Consider the following 14,029-nt stretch of genomic DNA (forward strand, 5'->3'; position numbering starts at 1 on the left):
AAATAATAAAAATAGAAGAATCCTCAAGAACGAGACGAATCAATTAAAGATATTAATTGATGGCGCGTGTGAAAGCAAAAACAGAAATTAGAATTAGAATTCAAATAATAATTAAGTATTACCGTTGGAGGAGTCGGACGTAACAAAATAATTAGATTAGATTAAATTTTTTATTATTATTATTTAATGTCAACCACAGCCTGTCACTGCGTAATAGTTACGCTCCTTCTGAAGAAAAAAAAGAAGAGGGGTTTCTCGAAGGTCCTTATTTTCGCGCCAGGGCAGAGAAGTTTTCCCTCCTCAGACTTCTTCGATGGAATTTCTGGAGCAGATCTCGATCGGTAACAACGCCATGAGGGTTCCTTACTCTTCTCTCTATCGCTCCACGACTTTACTCTCTGTTTTCAGCCATGTTCGTGAAGCAAGCTAGGGTCAAGAAGGAACCGAAGATGCGCCTTTTGATTTCTACTAGGGTTTTGATCGTCTTCACCGACAAAGTCTTCGAAATGTTCGGAATCAACAATCGACGACGAGATCAGAATGCGACCGCCAATGAATTCCTCTGTCAGAGGTATGACATTGTTGGTTTTCTACAATGGTACTTGAGACTTGGAGTTGATTTCAGATTATTAATTTTAGGGATTTCAGGGAATTTACACAGTAAAAACTACCACAATTATCCCTTAATTTAATACTTCTTAAGACTCAGTTCTCAATATTCGAATATTCAAGAACATCTTGATTCTTCTCAGATGATTCTCCAAAGTAGGCTTTCAAATTACACTGAGTACATTCTCCATTATACTCTCAATAATACTATCAAGTCGGAGTATGTTTTTTTTAATAATATATTTTTTCGTTCGCTGTTTTTTTTTATGTATTTTATAATCAAAACTTTAGTAAGACATATGAATTATGTAATTTATAACACAATCTCGCTAGTCCTTTGTTAGAAAGCCAAAATAAGTAATCACTTGAGAAAGTGGCATAAGGAAAAAGGGCAAAATCCCAACCGGAGATATTCTCGAACCAACATTGAGAGTTTTTAAGATAATTAATTATGAACTTATGATTTTATAGCAATAACGCCACAAACTGGCAATACAACCTGTATTATACAATTTAATGGTTTGGATGGATATCATATATTGAAGTAAAATTTAAACAAGTCTAGAGCATTTGAGCATTCAATTACTCCATTAATTCTAGTTGGCCACGAAGTTGATATTTTAGGTTTAGATTCTCTGAGATTGCAGTTTGTGTTGTTATTCAACAATATTGAAAATGTGATAAGTTTGTTAATATTTGAAAACTTTTTGACATTTTTTTTTCCAATATTGAAAATGGGATAAGTTTGCCTGTAAAAATGTTTCGTTTGTTGGTTTAGTAACTACATGCTATTGTTACTTCTGTGTGTTTTTCTTTTTTGGGGTTTTGATGAAAGACCAACGACCATAAAAGAAGACATGGGGTCTTTTTTTTTTCTTTAAATATTTTTAATAAAATGATTCTTGTTTTTTCCATCTCCTTTTACTTTGGTTTTGACTTTGTGTTTCTGGATCTGGACAGCAGCAAGAATTGGTAAAATAACTCTATTTTATTTATTTTAACTTGTTCTTTAATGCTCTCTTTGACAGCTTGGCTCTTCCGTTCTCTTTTACTTGCAAAAATATTTATTGTTCAAAATTGGTTTGTCCTCTAATAATAATTGAATAGGGTTTTTAAATTCACTCACATATTGCTAAAAAAAAAAAAAACCATTGTCCTACATCTAGTAATATGAAATCCCCAACCACATTATTCTTCTAACCCATTCAAAAGACTCTAACAATTTTACACAATCTATCTCGAAATTGTTTGAGATGCCTAGGTTTCTCGCAAGTTTATACCAAGCTCCCAAGCTATAATTATATCTTGGATGATATCTAAATGCAGCACACTCTAGCAAGTTTTCACATGTCACTTCTACTGTGAGTGATCTGGTGGCTTCGACAAAGGAAGAATAATGGAAGGAAGGATTGCAATTTGGCATTGGTATCTACCTATCTGGTACGTATAATTCTAATTCTCATTCAATTGTTTATTTTCACTGCGTTTTGTGATTTTTGAGTAATAATAGATTTTAAATAATTTAATGTAACTTTTACCTGTTAAACTAATTAAAGACCTTATGAAATTCTCATTCCTTCATTTAAGCTAGAAATGGGTAAGTTTAGCTAGTTGGCTTTTTGGGATTGATTGGTAGTTATGATTATTATCCTATCTCTCCAATATAATTATGCATGAGGGATGAGTTAACAATTTGGTTTTAGAATATGCACACTGTGCACTTATTGCATTTATTGGAGTTTTATTTTGAGAATTTAAATCTAAATTTGAACGGAGTTCTTCTTTTCTTTGAAATTAAAGTATTTGAATACACGATTTAGATATATTTCATTCATTCTGTTTTGATTGTTGGGTTACTTGTAATGCATAATATTATTTTAAATTTAAAGTTTTATGGTGATAGTTGTGGAAAAGTCAAATTATTCAAGAGTATCTTTAAATTTGAATCTCTGTTCACACGGTTAGACTTTTTTGCTTAACTATTATTTTATTTGAAGCATCTGAATGTTATTCATGAAATGATCAATTTAAAAAGATTAAATGAGTAATAGAATAGTTAAATTGAAATGTCTTGTTTCTTCCATAAATATTCTAATGTATAGAGTATTAGAAGCATGATATATTAATATTATAAGAATCTCCCTATAGCTAAGTATTAGTTGCCTTAAAGTAAAGGACAATTGTTGCTTCAATATGTCAGATCTCCCTAAAAATTGGTTTCCTCGAAATATAGGACCAATAGTTGCTTCGATATCTCGATTGTCCCTAAAAAATAGTTGCCCTGAAATACCAGACTAATGGTTGCCTCAATATGTCGTTTATTCCCAAAGTTGGTTGGCTTAAGATGTAGGACTAATAATTGCCTCGATATATTGGTTGTCCCTTAAAATTGGTTGGCTCAAATTGTTGGCCAATGGTTGCCTTGATATGTCGGTTGTCCCTAAAAATTAGATGCCTCGAAATGTAAGACCAATGTGCTGCCTTGATATGTCAGTTGTCCCTTAGAACTTATTTTCTTGAAACAATGGTTGCCTAGATATTGGTCGTCCCTTAAAATTGGTTGCCTCAAATTGTTGGCCAATGGTTGCCTTGATATGTTGGTTGTCCCTAAAAATTAGATGCCTCGAAATGTAGGACCAATGTGCTGCCTTGATATGTCATTTGTCCCTTAGAACTTGTTTTCTTGAAACAATGGTTGCCTAGATATGTTGGTTGTCCCTAAAATTGATTGCATCTATATATCTATATGTCGGTTGTCCTTTAAGAATTGGTTGCCTTTAAATATAAGACCAACGGTTACTTAGGAGTTGAACTTTTCCTGTGGCATATTGGATCAAATGTACACCTATGCCCCTCCATCGGACGAGGGAGTGAAAAGGGGTTGTCGAGTCGAACTTGAGGCGGGCTTGCTTCAATGATGCTTGCACATGGCTGTTTCATTTGTTAGCTTTCGATAATACGAAACGACCTAGCTTGTAGAGTCGCAGCATGCTTGTACCAAGTGAGACAAGATTGCCCCTGATCACTCCCTTGTTCGAAAAAAGGGCTCGCCCATTAGAAAGAAAGAGATGGTTTGGATAAAGGTTGGATGGTTGCTCGACCGCGCACGACGTTGCGGGCTTGACTACGCCTGACGATTTTGCGCCCTTGATTTCCTTGCACGGGTGCAAATGGTTGAGCGTCGATCAGATCCGTTGTGGCGTACGGCGCATGAGTGGTGATTTGGTTGCTTGGGTTAGCAGGCTTGATGTTTTAGCATCAAACTATCGAGACCTACACCTCTACATTGATTTGATGTACCTTGCAATTGATCGGTTCTTGCAATGATTGCCTTGCACTATTTAAGTGACACGTCTTGTCGATCCCTTTAAGTCGGCACCCTTAGCGGGGTGCATGACGATCCTAGAAAGCCCCGGTTGCCTCGGTATGTCTATAAGCCCCTAAGTTTTAGTTGCCTCAAAATAAAGGACAATTGGCCGAAGCGAGACGAGATTGCCCCTGATCACTCCCCCGTTCGACGAAAAGGCTTGCCCATCAGAAAGAAAGAGATGGCTTGGAAAAATGGTTGGATGGTTGTTCGACCGCGCACGACGTTGCGGGCTTGGCTTTGCTTGACGATTTTGCACCCTTGCCTTGCTTGCGGGGGCGCAAATAGTCGAGCATCGTTCAAATCCATTGTGGCGTACGGCGCATGAGTGGTGATTTTGGTTGCTTGGGTTAGCAAGCTTGATGCTTTAGCATCAAACTGTCGGGACCTACACCTCTACATTGATTGGATGTACCTCGCAATTGATCGGTTCTTGCAATGATTGCCTTGCACTATTTAAGTGACACGTCTTGTCCATCCCTTTATGTCGGCACCTTTAGCGGGGTGCATGACGATCCTAGAAAGCCTGGGTTGCCTCGGTATGTCTATTGCCCCTAAGTTTTAGTTGCCCCAAAATAAAGGACAATTGTCCGAAGCGAGACGAGATTGCCCCTGATCACTCCCCCGTTCGACGAAAAGGCTTGCCCATAAGAAAGAAAGAGATGGCTTGGAAAAATGGTTGGATGGTTGTTCGACCGCGCACGACGTTGCGGGCTTGGCTTCGCTTGACGATTTTGCACCCTTGCCTTGCTTGCAGGGGCGCAAATAGTCGAGCATCGTTCAAATCCATTGTGGCGTACGACGCATGAGTAGTGATTTTGGTTGCTTGGGTTAGCAGGCTTGATGCTTTAGCATCAGAGTGTCGGGACCTACACCTCTACATTGATTGGATGTACCTCGCAATTGATCGGTTCTTGCAATGATTGCCTTGCACTATTTAAGTGACACATCTTGTCGATCCCTTTATTTCGGCACCTTCAGTGGGGTGCATGACGATCCTAGAAAGCCCGGGTTGCCTCAGTATGTCTATTTGCCCCTAAGTTTTAGTTATATCGAAATAAAGGACAATTTTTTCTTTAATATGTTGGATGTTCCTAAAAATTGGTTTCCTCGAAATATAGTTCCAATAGGTACCTCGATATCCCGATTGTCCCTAAAAATTAGTTGCCTCAAAATACAGGACCAACATTTGCGTCAATATGTAGTTGTTCCTAAAAGTTGGTTAGCTCGAGATGTTGAACCAATAATTGTCTTGATCCCTAAAATTGGTTGCCTATAACTGCAGAAGCAATAGTTGCCTTGATAAGTCGGCTGTCCAAATAGAAGCATCAAAATGTAGGACCAACGTGTTGCTAGTTGTCCCTTGAAATAAAGGACCAATAGTTGATATGTTGGCCGTCCCTAGAATTGGTTGCATCTTTATATCTATTGTCCTTAAGAATTGGTTGCCTTGAAAAAGACTAGTGGTTACTTAGCCACTCAACCTTTCTTGTGGGATATCAGACGAGGGAAAGAGAAGGGGTTGTTGAGTCGAACTTGACGCGGGCTTGCTTCGACACTGCTTGCACTTGGCTGGTTCATTTGTTTGCTTTCGATAATAAGAAACGACCTAGCTTGCAATGTCGCAGTGTGCTTGTCCCAAGTGAGATGAGATAGTCCTTGATCACTCCGCCGTTCGATGAAAGGGCTTGCCCATTAGAAAGAAATAGATGGTTTGGAAAAACGGTTGGATGGTTGTTCGATTGCGCATGACGTTGCTTACATGGCTTTGCCTGACAATGTCGCACCCTTGCCTTGCTTGCAGGGGTGCAAATAGTCGAGCGTTGGTTAGATCCGGTGTGGGACCGACACCTATATATTGTTGTTGTTCCTAAAAGTTGGTTAGCTCGAGATGTAGGACCAATAATTGTCTCAATATATCGGTTTGCCTTAAAATTTGTTGCCTCAAACTAGAGGACCAATGGTTGCCGCGATAAGTCGTTTATCCCTAAAAACTAGATGCCTCAAAATGTAGGACCAAAATAGTCGTCTGGATATGTTGGCTATCCCTAAAATTTGTTGCATCTATATGTCGGTTGTCCTTACGAATTGGTTGCCTCACTCCCCTTTTTGACGAAAAGGCTTTCTCATTAGAAAGAAAGAGATGGTTTTGAAAAGCGGTTGGATGGTTGTTTGATCGCACATGATGTTGTGGCCTTGGCTTTGTGGACGATTTTGCATTGCTTCCTTGCTTGTATGGGCGTAAATAGTCGAGAGTCGATTGGATCCATTGTGGCGTACGATGCATGAGTGGTGATTTGGTTGTTTAAGTTCGTAGGTTCGATGCTTGACATCAAACTGTAGGCACTGACACCTCGTCATTATTTATGTGTCTCGCAATCAATCAGTTTTTGCATCGGTTACCTTGCATTATTTATGTGTCGCTTCTTGTCGGTCCTTTTCTGTCAACACCCTTAGTGGGGTGCATGATGATCCTAGAAGCCTGTGTTGTCGTATGTCGGCTGCCCCTAATATTAGTTGCCTCAAAATCAAGGACCAACAGTTGCCTTGATACGTAGTTGTCCTTAAAAGTTGGTTAGCATGAAATGTAGAATCAATAATATCCTCGATCTATCGGTTGCCTCAAATTGTAGGACTAGTGGTTACCTTGATATGTCGGTTGTCCCTAAAAATTAGATTCCTCAAAATGTAGGACCAATGTGCTGCCTTGATCTGTCAGTTGTCCCTTAAAATTGGTTTCCTTTAAATAAAGGACCAATGGTTGCGTGGATGTGTTGGTTGTCCATAAAATCGATTGCATTTATATTATCCTTAAGAAGTAGTCGCCTTGAAACATAAGACTAATGGTTCTTAACCACCCAACCCTTCCCGTGGGATATCTGATCAAATGTACACCTATGTCCCACCACCGGACGAGGGAGAGAAGAGAAGGGGGTTCTCTGATCAAATGTAGACGTATGTACCATCACCAGACTAGGGAGAGAAGGGGTTTTCAAGTTGAACCTGAGGGGGTTTGCTTTGACAATGCTTGCACATGACTATTTAATTTGTCGACTTTCGATAATAAGAAACGACCTATACAAAGTTGCGGATTTTTTTTGCCCCAAGCGAGACGAGATTGCCCTCGATCACTCCCCTATTAGAAAGAAAGAGATGGTTCCGAAAATTGGTTGGCTGGTTGTTTGACCGTGTACGACGTTGCGGTGGCTTCGTTTGACAATTTAGTACCCTTTCTTTGTTTACGGGGGCACAAATAGTTGAGTGTCGATTGGATCCTTTGTAGTGTACGGTGCATGAGTGGTGATTTGGTTGCTTGGGTTGACACCTCCTCATTGATTGGACGTACCTCAAAGCAATTCGAGCGACTGCAATCAATTATTTCTTATATCAATTACTTCGCACAATTTAAGCTTTGCGTCTTGTCGATCTTTTTTTGTCGGGCCAATGGTACGTTAAGATGGGAATTTAAATTTATATCAATGGAAATAGAATTTTACCTCTGCGAAGTTGGATAGAGGTGATATTGGCGTTTGTAGGTTTAGATAGAAGAAGGAACATTATTTGGTGAAATAGACTTTTAGATAGAAGAATGAGCATTACTGGTCAAATAGATTTTAGATAGAAGAATGAACATAATTGGTCAAATAGATTTGAGGTTTGATATTTCTAAGGGAATAAGATATGAGATTTCTAAGGAAATACGAAAAATACCAACGAGGAATTAAGAATTGGTTATTTACGTAAATTTGTTAGAACATTTGTCTTCGGCTAAAAGAGATAACAACAGTAGCAAAACACCGAGGAAATAAGTTTGGATTCAACTAGCTGTGTTGAATTAGTTGATATAGGTACCAAAGTTATTTTTATGGAATTATACCTCTAATTTGTGGTGGATCTAAATTATTTTGGAAATGAATTAGTTGGATTGTTGGGAGACTTTCGAGGGTAAAGGATAAAAGAATGGTTGTTAACAAGTATATAATGATCATATTTATTTTAATGGACTTGGAATAAGAAAAGAGTGGTTGTGAAGCAATTGAATAAGGAGCATAGTTCTTATCTAAGATATCAAGAAGTTGTATAAAACGAATTGGGAGGTTTTAAAATGGAGCTTTATATATACCTAAGGCGGTAGAAAGAGATGATATCAATATGGGTGGGCTAAATATGGAAGAACAAACCTTATGTTTTATGTGGGTTTAAGATTTTTATTGGACTAAGTTGAATCTAGAAGTCAATTGATACAAAAGGTGGTTACGAAGAAATTGATAAAGGAACATAGTTCTCATCTAGTATGGTAAGTGGTCCAATTTAGTTTGGAGGTGTTGACATATGGAACTTGACATCGAGAATGGTGAAAGAAGGTGATCTCGATGTTTGTAGGTTAATATGGAAGAATAAACATTATTTTTCAAGTGGTTATGAAAAAGTTATAGAAGATGGAATATTACTGTCCTCTTGAAAATTTTGAGGTATTTTCTAGGACAACGGAAAGATAGATGTATTGGTTTGTTATCTTTCTCATAACAATAACAATAATATGATGTTATCCATCAAACTTGAATGTTTATACTTATCTATGTTTGTTTAGTAACAGAAGAAATGTTTATGGATTAGGAGCGGGAAGGGTAAGAAATATGTTGGTTTTGGTTATGTTTTTTTTTTTTAAACAACTTTTCATTAGTATAGGAAGGTTTTGGTTGTTATATATATTAACAGGTTTTTGATGGATGTGATATTTTAATATTGTTAAGGTGTTAAATTTAATTAACGCAGATATTGTTACCTGCACTTTTTTTTTTTGAAATCCGTGTGTCCGGGCCAGCTTGCGCGCACCTCAACTAATCATGGGTCAATCGCCTGTCCCTACTACATTTGGTTGACAAGGTAACTCGTAGGATATTAAATCCTAGGTAGGTGTAGGCGGCCACCATGGTCTGAACTCATTCCCTCTAAGTCCTTTACTATTTACAAAGGTCCTTATTGACCACCTGAGCCATCCCATGATGGTTGATATTGTTACCTGCACTTAATCTTTTAAATTGAATTTCTAAAAATAGGTTGATTGAAATATGTCGTGTTTTAGTTGGAAAAACCATTTATTTGGCTGTCTTTCAATTAGATATGGCTTGTTCAATCTTTTAGTTCAGATAAACAGATCAATGATGAAATAATTGTATGTTTCTTTATTGGACACTAGTCGTGGATTATGGGTTGGATTGTTTTTCGTTAGTATGGAGTCATGATAACTTTTAGAGTTAATTTCTCATAGTCTCTGTAGTAAGTCAGTTAAGCTGTTTTTTACTCCTGTTTTTCTTTAGCCACCCCTTTGCATATAACCACTTAGTTAAAAATGGTGGTTATTCAATTTGACTAATTATTCTGCACTATTCCAGTAGAAGCTAGTTGTATTGTGTAACCTATTGAATTTTCTCTCTCTATGAATGAAGGTCATCGTTCTCTAATTTGTTCTCTAATTTGTACCGTGGATGTAATTGTAGACCAAAAGGTTGAACCACTTAAAAACTTGAGTGTTCATTATCCTCTCTCTTATTTTTTGTACTTGTCTCAACTCTATGTGTTGATTGGTTCATCCTTGTTTTGATTTTGAGAGTTTTTTTTTGGTTATATAAGAGGTGAGGTGAAGATCCGAACCCAACTCTGTGTGGATGGGTCATGATAATGGTTAAAGTTACTTTTTCAGTCTCTGTAATAAGTCATGCGAGCTATTTTTTTCTCTATTGTTTTTCTTTAGTTACTTTTTCATATAACGGTTTAGTTATAAAAGGTGGTTACTTTATTTGACTAATTCTTCTGGATTATTCCAGTAGGTAGCTAACTTGTATCGTTTTGATATTCAGCTAGTTTTTTTCGTGTAACCTATTGAATTTCTTCTCTCTTTGAATGAAGGTCATTGATCTCTGAGTTGTACAGTGGATGTAGACCAGAAGGTCAAACTACTTAAATATTTGGGTGTTCATTTTGCTCTCTCTTATTATTTGTATTCGTATCAACTTTGTGTTAATTGGTTTTGTTGTTTTGACTTTGAGTGTTTTTTTAGTAGAACGACATGTTGATTTGGAGATTCGAACTCAACTCTTTTTGTCCATGGGTCATGATAATTGTTGGAGTTTATTTCTCATAGTCTTTCTAGTAAGTCATGTGAGCTATTGTTTACTCTAATGTTTTTCTCTATTATTGCTTCTTTCATGTGTAACCACTTATTTAAAAAGGGCGGTTATTGCATCTGATTAATTGTTCTGGGCTATTCCAATAGGCAGCTTAGGTTGTATCGTGTAACCAATTGAGTTTACTCTCTATGAATGAAGGTCAATCTTTGATTTGTATAGTGGATGTAGACCAAAAGGTCGAACCACTTAAGAATTTGGGTGGTCATGCTACTCTTTCTTATTCTTTGTATCCACTTTATGTGTTGATTGGTTCGGTTCTTGTTTTGATTTGAAGTATTTTTTTAGTACAACAACATGTGGAGGTGGAGATTGGAACCCAACTCTGTGTTGATGAGTTATAATAACTGTTAGGGTTAATTTCTCATAATCATTATAGTAAGTCAGGTGAGCTATTTTTTACTCTGCTCTTTTTCTTTGGTTACTCCTTCCTATAACCACTTAGTTAAAAGGGTGATTATTATATCTAACTAATTCTTTTGGACTATTCTAGTAGGTAAGTAGCTTGTATAATTTTGATATTCAGGTAGCTTGTATTGTGTAACCCATTGAATTTATTCTCTCTATAAATGAAGGTCATCGATCTCTGTTTTGTACGGTGGATGTAGACGAGAAGGTCGAACCACTTAACTACTTGGGTGTTCATTCTGCTCTTCTTATTCTTTATTCTTTGTACTTGTATAAATTCTTTGTGTTAGTTGGTTTTGTTGTTTTGATTTCGAGTTTTTTTCTTTTTTAGTAGAACAACATGTTGGTTTGGAGATTCGAACCTAAACGCTTTGTGTCCATGGGTCATGATAATTGTTAGAGTTAATTTCTCATATTCTTTGTTTTACGTTAGTCATGTGAGTTATTTTTTACTCTACTATTTTTCCGTAGTTAGTACTTCATATAACCACTTAGTTAAAAAGGGTGGTTATATATCTAACTAAGTCTTTTGGACTATTCGAGTAGGTAGCTAGCTTGTATCGTTTCGATATCCAGCTAGCTTGTATCACGTAACACCCATTGAATTTCTTCTCTCTATGAATGAAGGTTATCAATATCTGATTTATATCGTGGATGTAGACCAAAAAGGTTGAACCATTTAAATACTCGGGTGCTCATTCTGCTCTCTCTTATTTGTTTGTACTCTTATCTACTCTTTATGTTGATTGGATCCGTTGTTTTGATTTTGAGTGTTTTCTTAGGAGAACATGTTGGTTTGGAGATTCGGACCCAACTCTTTTTGTCGATGGGTCATGATAACCTGTTAGCTTTGTTGCAAGTCATGTGAGGTATTTTTCTTTAGTTATCCCTTCTTTATGTAACCACTTAGTTAAAAAGGGTGGTTGTTGTATCTGACTAATTGTTTTGAACTCTTTTAGTAGGTAGATAAGCTTGTATCGTGTTACCCATTGAATTTCTTCTCTCTTTGAATGAAGGTCATTGATTTTTGATTTGTACCTTGTATGAAAACCAAAAGGTTGAACTACTTAGAAACTTGGGTGTTCATTATGCTTTCTCTTATTTTTTGTGCTCGCATCAAGTCTTTTTTGTTGATTTGTTCTGTTCTTGTTTTGACTTTGAGTGTTTTTTTAGTACAATGTATGGGTTGGAGATTCAAACATACAACCTATTGATCGGAGATATATGTCTTTACCAGTTTTATATGGTCATGTTGACTAATTTTGAGTGTTAATCACAACAATAACACTAATCTAAATAATTATTAAGTTTTTTTTCTATAACATTATTGGTTTGTGGCTGGGGCAGGAGCCTTTCTGCTACTTCATGACCAATGGAGCAGTAGTTGCAGTTTTTTCATGGTATGCCATAAAGCAGTGCAATTGCTTGTTTTATCTCCTATTGAATTGTGTTATTTCACTTATATACTTCATTTAATATTTACTAACTTTTGTTAATAAATTTTTGTTATTAGTTTATTATTATTATTAGTGTTTATATTGATCATTGAAGTTTGAAAGTGTAGTTTATAGTATTTTTCATTTTTTTTTATTTTAATGAGATTCTGTCGGGTTGCTATTCTGACTGATGGTTATTTTGCCACATTCATTCAATTTTGGAATAGTCGTATTCTTCTCTTTTACCTAATGCTCCCGTTTTTACCTTTTTAATATTTTATCGTTTGCTATAGTTGTTTGGGTTTTAGTTTGTGCTTTTTCTCTGATTGTTCGATTAACTGCTTGATTTATTATTGTTTGATACCATCATGTGGAATTTCTTTTTAGATGTGGAATCTACCATTCAGTTAATTCATCATTGGAGCATATTATTGGTTGGGTGCTCGTATTTTGTTGCCTACCTTCTAGGCTTTTGGTGGTATAAAAAAAATGAAACTCTACCTATAAAATTTCATGTTTAGATACCGTGAACGTCATATGATATCTGTTTAGATTTGGATGCTCTCATCAAGTAAAATTGCTTAGTGCAATATTATAGAAATGACTCATTTATTATGAAGCATTGATAAGAAACATAATTCTCATCTAGGATTGAAAGAATGTGAATTTTTTTCGATGGTGCAGAGATATTGATATAAATGACTCTTATCAATGGCTCATATAAATGAAAAATAAGTTTATATCTATTGATTATGAATGGTTCTTTATTTCATTTTTTGTTTTCATGTATTGGATTCTTTGCTCATTTTTTATTCTTTTGTTTAATTTTATTTTTTTTTTTACGTATTGGTTAGTGCAGAATTATTAAATTTTATATCCAACCATTAACATATTCTTAAAATGTATCATATCTACTCTCCACTTGATCTTTTTTAGTATCTTTGACCTATTTCTATTTACTTTATGCCTTTTTCTGTGAATTTAATTCTTACATATATATTCGTTTCTATGATATTTATTTTATACATGTTTTTTTGTGTTTGATAGGAATTTTTTTTAATAATGCTTCGTTCGAAACTTATTCCAAATATATATCTAACTCGTAAACTATTTCAAAAAATAATGCTTTGGAAATCGTAGTTTTAATTCTGGCATGTCTCTTCAATAGACGACATGCTAAATGATAATAGTTTTAATACTGTGCTACAGTGGTTGTGGACATCTAGATAAGGGAACAACCACTGTGGCAGAGTATTAAATATGTTATGATTTTGTGTAAGTCATGTCTCTCGAGATGATATGTCAGAATTAAAGGAAAAAAAAAATACATGGTGCCTGGTGCCATGCAATTAGGGAAGCGTGAGGTGGCATAGATCGTCTTAGACGACCTACAATTTCAATTAGGGAAGCGCGAGGTGGCATAGATCGTCTTAGACGACCTACAATTTCCAAAGCATTATTTTTAGAAATAGTTTAGGAGTTGATATATATTTGGAATAAGTTTCAGCATTTATTAAAAAAAAAAAATCCATGTTTCATATCGTCTTCTTTTTATTATTTAATTACTTCTATTATAAGCTGACATATAACTTTTATATCACTTGATTTAATATATGTTTTTATCTTTATTTGTAACATTGAATTTTAAATAATTTTTTTAATAATACAAAAAGATTTTCTTAATGGACATTGTTAAATTTTCGGTAGTACTTAGATTCATTTAACCTGTCTATCACCAATTTATTAATATATTTATTTCATATATTTTTTTAACAATATAGTATGCTTTCTTTTTTCAGAATTATTGTTTATTTCTCTTGTAAACATAATATAAAAATAATATTTAGTGCTCCACTATATATTTATTTATTTATTTGAAATCTTACGCTTATTAAAATTTATATGCAATATATTTTTAAAAGATCTTATATTTATTTTTATATATGTTTATTTTTTATATTCAAAATTTTATTTAACTACTTTTATCATAATCCGGCATATATTTTTTATATCACTTGTAT

General features: G+C 35.2%; 1 long non-coding RNA gene across 5 annotated transcripts; it reads left to right on the forward strand.

The window, feature by feature from the left end:
• Positions 1-230: 230 nt before the first annotated feature.
• LOC111004512 (uncharacterized) lies at positions 231-13,614 on the forward strand. Of its 5 annotated transcripts, XR_015787743.1 has the most exons (5): positions 231-571; positions 1,936-2,049; positions 8,753-11,441; positions 11,920-11,972; positions 12,396-13,614. It is a non-coding gene; the product is annotated as an uncharacterized LOC111004512 (long non-coding RNA). The 5 variants fall into 5 exon arrangements; XR_015787741.1 differs by having other exon boundaries at positions 8,753-11,972; XR_015787742.1 differs by lacking the exon at positions 12,396-13,614 and having other exon boundaries at positions 11,920-12,092.
• The last annotated feature ends 415 nt before the right edge of the window (positions 13,615-14,029 follow it).

Source organism: Momordica charantia, unplaced genomic scaffold (genome assembly GCF_013281855.1).
Source record: "Momordica charantia cultivar OHB3-1 unplaced genomic scaffold, Mcharantia_2.0 BLBB01000119.1, whole genome shotgun sequence".
NCBI lineage: Eukaryota > Viridiplantae > Streptophyta > Magnoliopsida > Cucurbitales > Cucurbitaceae > Momordica > Momordica charantia.